Source organism: Odocoileus virginianus, chromosome 25, assembly GCF_023699985.2.
Source record: "Odocoileus virginianus isolate 20LAN1187 ecotype Illinois chromosome 25, Ovbor_1.2, whole genome shotgun sequence".
Classification (NCBI taxonomy): domain Eukaryota; kingdom Metazoa; phylum Chordata; class Mammalia; order Artiodactyla; family Cervidae; genus Odocoileus; species Odocoileus virginianus.
In genome coordinates, this window is record NC_069698.1 from 22,376,673 (window position 1) to 22,382,672 (window position 6,000).

Below are 6,000 nucleotides of genomic sequence, written 5' to 3' on the forward strand. Positions count from 1 at the left end.
CATTCAGTTCAGTTCAGTTCAGTTTCTCAGTCATGTCCGACTCTTTGCGACCCCATGAATCACAGCATGCCAGGCCTCCCTGTCCATCACAAACTCCCGGAGTTTACTCAAACTCATGCCCATCGAGTCGGTGATGCCATCCAGCCATCTCATCCTTGTCGTCCCCTTCTCCCCCGCCTTTACCAATGAGTCAACTCTTCGCATGAGGTGGCAAAAGTACTGGAGTTTCAGCTTCAGCATCAATCCTTCCAATGAACACACAGGACTGATCTCCTTCAGGATGGGCTGGTTCAATCTCCTTGCAGTCCAAGGGACTCTCAAGAGTCTCCTCCAATACCACAGTTCAAAAGCATCAATTTTTTGGCACTCAGCTTTCCTCACAGTCCAACTCTCACATCCATACATGACCAATGGAAAAACGACAGCCTTGGCTAGGTGGACTTTTGTTGGCAAAGTAATGTCTCTGCTTTTTAACATGCTACCTAGGTTGGTCATAACTTTCCTTCAAAGGAGTAAGTGTCCTTTAATTTCATGGCTGCAATCACCATCTGCAGTTATTTTGGAGCCCCCAAAAATAAAGTCTGACACTGTTTCCACTGTCTCCCCATCTATTTGCCATGAAGTGATGGGATCAGATGCCATGATCTTAGTTTTCTGAATGTTAAGCTTTAAGCCAACTTTTTCACTCTCCTCTTTCACTTTCATCAAGAGGCTTTTTAGTTCCTCTTCACTTTCTGCCATAAGGGTGGTGTCATCTGCATATCTGAGGTTATTGATATTTCTCCCTGCAATCTTGATTCCAGCTTGTGCTTCTTCCAGCCCAGCATTTCTCATGATGTACTCTGCATGTAAGTTAAATAACCAGAGTGACAATATACAGCCTTGACTTGCTCCTTTCCCTATTTGGAACCAGTCTGTTGTTCCATGTCCAGTTCTAACTGTTGCTTCCTGACCTGCATACAGGTTTCTCAAGAGGCAGGTCAGGTGATCTGGTATTCCCATCTCTTTTAGAATTTTCCACAGTTTATTGTGATCCACACAGTCAGAGGCTTTGACATAGTCAATAAAGCAGAAATGGATGTTTTTCTGGAACTCTCTTGCTTTTTCGATGATCCAGCGGATGTTGGCAATTTAATCTCTGGTTCCTCTGCCTTTTCTAAAACCAGCTGGAACAAGTGGAAGTTCATGGTTCACGTATTGCTGAAGCCTGGCTTGGAGAATTTTGAGCATTACCTTACTAGCGTGTGAGATGAGTACAATTGTGCGGTAGTTCGAGCATTCTTTGGCATTGCCTTCTTTGGGATTGGAATGAAAACTGACCGTTTCCAGTCCTGTGACCACTGCTGAGTTTTCCAAATTTGCTGGCATGTTGAGTGCCATTAAATGATGTCATATATTGCAAACTGGGTAAAGTAGGAAATATCTTTTATGATAATTATGCAATAAATACTCCCCCCTTTTTTTTCCTAATGACATTTTCCCAGCTGAGATAATTTTTAAAAATAGGTAAAATATTTTTATTTTTAAAATTTCTGTTGATGTTTATGGAACTTTTTTTTTTTAAGCCACATATAGGTACTCCCATACAGCCTCAGAGTTGGTATTCAACAACTTTTCTCCAACCTCATTTATTATCCAAAATACTTCTCTATACATGTTGTGGAAATACTTTTTGCCAAGACACTTAGATTTCAGAATACTACCTTCAATGGAACATCTTAGTATTTACCTTAGGGGACTTTTTTTTGTTTGTTTTCTTTTTATGCCTTTACTATTCCCTTCCTTCTTTGAGTTTGCATTCGTGTGCTTGCTATCACTTCAGTCAGGTCCAACTCTATGTGGCCCTGTGGACTGTAGCCAGCTAGGCTCCTCAGTCTATGGGATTCTCCAGGCAAGAATATTGGAGTGGGTTGCCGTGCCCTCCTCCAGGGGATCTTACCGATCCAGGGATCAAACCCATGTCTCTTATGTCTTCTACATTGGCAGCAGGAGGTTTTTATTTATTATTTATTTTTATTTTTTTTTACCATGAGTGCCACCTATGAAGCCCCCTCTCTCAGCTTGAAAGTGAAATTGAAGGTCAGTCAGTGGTGTCCAATTCTTTGCGTCCCCATGGACTAGTCCATGGGATTCTCCAGGGCAGAATACTGGAGTGGATAACATTTCCCTTCACCAGGGGATCTTCCAGACCCAGGGATCCAACCCAGGCCTCCTGCATTGCAGGTGGATTCTTTACCAGCTGAGCCACAGGGGAAGCCCTTTAACCCTGTACTATTCAGATTCCAACTGCAACTCTTTAACTCTGCCTTCTCTCATTTCTCTATAAGCAATTCCTTTAAACATATAGATTTATTTTTAATTTTCAGTCCATAGACTCTTTTCTTGCTATATAAACATCCCTTAGGGAAAGGTGATCATATCTCTTATGATAAGTGCACATATTTGAAAGAAGAGAAGGCCAGTGAGCTTCAGATTCCTACTGTCTACTGTATTTTCTCAATTGCCTGCAATTGATGCTACAAAACAAATATGATAGTAAGATGCATAGTGTGTAAAAACTAAGCTGAGAGCTTAAGTCTGGAAGGATCTAGTTATGTGAACATATCTGGCATAAATTTCTAAAGTTGTTCTTTTTTTTTCTTTTATTCAATAACTATCCTCAAGTGGTTCTATGGTAAAAATTTCCTGTTAAAAAGTTCACTAAAAGACCAGATTCAAATGATACTCTGGTCTTAGTTTTTAGACCATTCTTACCTTCCCATTTAAGACTTCAAGTTGCTACAAGTTAAAGCTCATTTTCATGCTCAATAGTAAATTTTTCCCCCTCACTTTTTCAGCATCCAGCACACAGATTAGATTTACTATGGAATATAGAAAAAATGGAATGAATGAGAAAAAAATATGGTCAATCCTTTACATATCTGCTTTTCCTACTTCTTTACATACTAGCTCCTCTTGTTTGTTAAGGCATGGCAAGGAAAAGTTAAAACATACAATCTATCCTTACTTCCCTAAGCAGAACTGGAGTCTTTTCCTTGTTTAGATACAACTGTTTTACCTGCAAGTGCCAAACACCATGATAATAAGGTACTCATTTGTATGCAGCTCCCCTAGGCATTTTTACACTTTCAGTGTTGGCCTTATCTCTTAGCTGTCCTTCAGCTGATGACTTTCATATTACATTCCTCTAATACCTTCTTCCCTTTTTGTTCCTTTCCCCCCTAAATCATCAGGTGTAATGGCAAAGCTACATCCCCCAATTGTATCTGTCCTTGTAGGTTTGCTGAACCTGTTACAAATGATTCTCTATATCCTTAGAGGAGAGGAAGGAGAGGCTCCTGGTTTCCTCTATGTCTTGTAGTCCTCTCTCTCTCTCTCTCTCTCTCTCTCTCTCAAACACATACACACACCCTTTCTCACTTTTCCACTCTCTGCCCCATTTGCACTCCTTCCTATTCTTCTGTTCTGTTAGCACAAGACCATATCAGTAAGTCCTCCTAAGCAAAGGCACAAAGAATGAAAAATGTTTCCCTTACTTCAAGGTTTTACCAATTTTTAGAAAGAAAACTCATAGATCTGCCTTCCATGTCTTCAAAGTGGGAAAGGCTCGCTTTCTATGTGCATGAATGGTCTAAAACATCAATTGCAGTCTTATTTGCCAATCTGCATTCTGTAGTAATTGGTGGGGGTGAGTAGGGTTGCCACACATGCCTTCTGTAGCTTCTGCCTCTCAATAATCCCAGCTTTTTGTGGCTCTGAATTTAGAGTGTGAAGTACTTAAGGTACTTCATTCTCAGCTTAAGCCACAATTATAGAACAGAAAAATCATCAACATCTTGTTCTGTTTTTATTAACAGAATGATAACTCATGGGAGAGAAAGTAATCGTTGCAGAGACCCCAAAGCAGGGAACTCTTGTGGCATTTTAATAAACACTTTGACTTCATTTTTAACACTTAACTGCTGACAGCGTTCAAGCCCAATCACTTCTCCCTTCTGCCCTACAACTGACTAAGCAGGTAAGATAGACTAGGTGTTCCCTCCTTTGGCAAGAGCCCGAAATTCAAACCAGGCAATCCTTAGCCCACTCACATGAACCATCACTCCAACGCTATCCCTTAATCACAATAAAAACCAAACTAGTCTTCTTTTCTCTTGCTCAAGCTTTTGGACCTTGGGAGATGTCCCCGTTTTCAAAAGAAAGTTTCATTATGTGAGTAATAAACAATTCCATCCCTTAATTTTTTTGTAAGAAATCTTTTTTTTTAAATCAAAGTATAACTGACATATAATGTTATATGAGTTTTGGGTTATGACATAAAGATGAGATAAGATGCAAAAAGATGACATAAAGATGCAAAATCATCACCACAATACACACCCCCAGTTGCATGCCCCCAAGGAAGAACAATCTGTACTTGAAGCCGGTTCAGAGAAAAATCCTTCCAATAGGATGTTATGTGGAGCCCAGCCGAGGACATGCCTTGAGGAACATCACGGGCCTACTGGATGCCAATGAGTTCCTGGGGAATAAGGGCATGGTCGCCACTTTTGAGTAAGCCCTCTGTATGCAGGTGATGAAGCTCAGTGTGAGCCACAGTTGTCAGGAAGTCAAGTACTTGGCTGACCTGTCCAACTTGGTAGAGGGTCTGAAGTGACAGTCCGGGCAACCGATTCTCTGGTATAGGGCATCATAGAGTAATCAGGAGAGCACACTGTCTCAGGGATAAGAAGAACCTGACGACCCACGTGAAGGATGTGGGGGATCCGAGTCTGTGTTCCCATCAAGATAAAGAACGCTTTGTCTTGTGCAGTGAGACCTTCAGTGAGGACTCCAACAAGAGAACGTGCTGTTTGTCCAGGTGCCCCAATAAGCGCATAGAGGGGTGGCCCTTCGCTAACTGCCTGCCCAAGGACACTGAACAGGATGAGGTTCCCCCCGCCAGGAGCTCAAAGGGTGGACTCACTACCTGGAGGAGAAATTCCAGGAGGAATGTGGCCGAGATCTACAAGACAAGGTGCTCTGAGCCCCAGGGCCCCTGCACCCCTAGTCCTCACTGATAGCACAAGGGCACAATGCAGTACCTCAGTGAGGTCAAGTACAACTTGATGCTCAGCTTCAAGGGTGCCACCAAGCAGGGGACCACAGCACATGGAGAACCAAGAGTGTTCAGGAGGATCAACAGCATGAGGAGGATCACCTACATGAGGAGATTCAGCAGAGTGATGTGCTATATGTCTGACGTCCACAATATGATGCTGCATGCTGATGTCACAGAGTGTCGAGTGGTGCGGGGCAAGTCCTGCTGATAGCCCAGCCTCAGCCTCTGGAGCCCAACTGTCTGTGGGGACCCCTGTATAGAACAAGAGGTAGTGGCTTCTGCCATGTCCTGAACTGGGAGCAGGGACACGTCTTTGAGGACTCGCAGGTGGCTGGACCCCCCATGTTTGTGGCGAAGGTCTCCGTGCCCGAGAAACAAGTTTTGGTTTCACAGCTGGGCCTTCCAGCAGTACGTGTTTGACTGTGGCAGATCTTGTTCCGAGACCCCTTTGGATAGAACTGGCAGGCAGGGGCTGAGACCCACAAGCACAGAGGCCTGACTGATGGAAGGCACCCAAACACAGAGCTACTTGCTGGGCAAATTGTAGGTGGGACTCAGAGCACCGTGGGCTCTCAGCTGTGATACTGCTATCATCACAAGCCTTTGTGTTCCCTTCACAACACCTTGGGAGGGTCCAGACACAGATTTCTGGAGCTTACTCCATGCCATCACTTAACGGGAACATTTGATGCGATTCCTGTTGATCTTCATTTCAAAATTTCAGAGACAAGAGAAAGGCCCTCAATGCAGGTGTTTATTAAGCCTATGGAGCTGAGGGAATGGATGGGACACTCAACACTTTGACTTTCATTTCCTCAAAGGGAAACTCAGGTCCCTCCTCAAATTTTAAAAAAATAAATGCATTAAAGGTATAATTGCATAATTGGACCATAGGAGAT

General features: G+C 43.0%; 1 long non-coding RNA gene across 1 annotated transcript in view; it reads right to left on the reverse strand.

The window, feature by feature from the left end:
- Positions 1-5,227, reverse strand: part of LOC110144434 (uncharacterized) — a 54,718-nt gene extending 49,491 nt beyond the window's left edge. The window contains exon 1 of the long non-coding RNA XR_011483527.1: positions 5,085-5,227. This is a non-coding gene — a long non-coding RNA (uncharacterized lncRNA). The remainder of the gene's footprint in view (positions 1-5,084) is intronic.
- Positions 5,228-6,000: the final 773 nt, after the last annotated feature.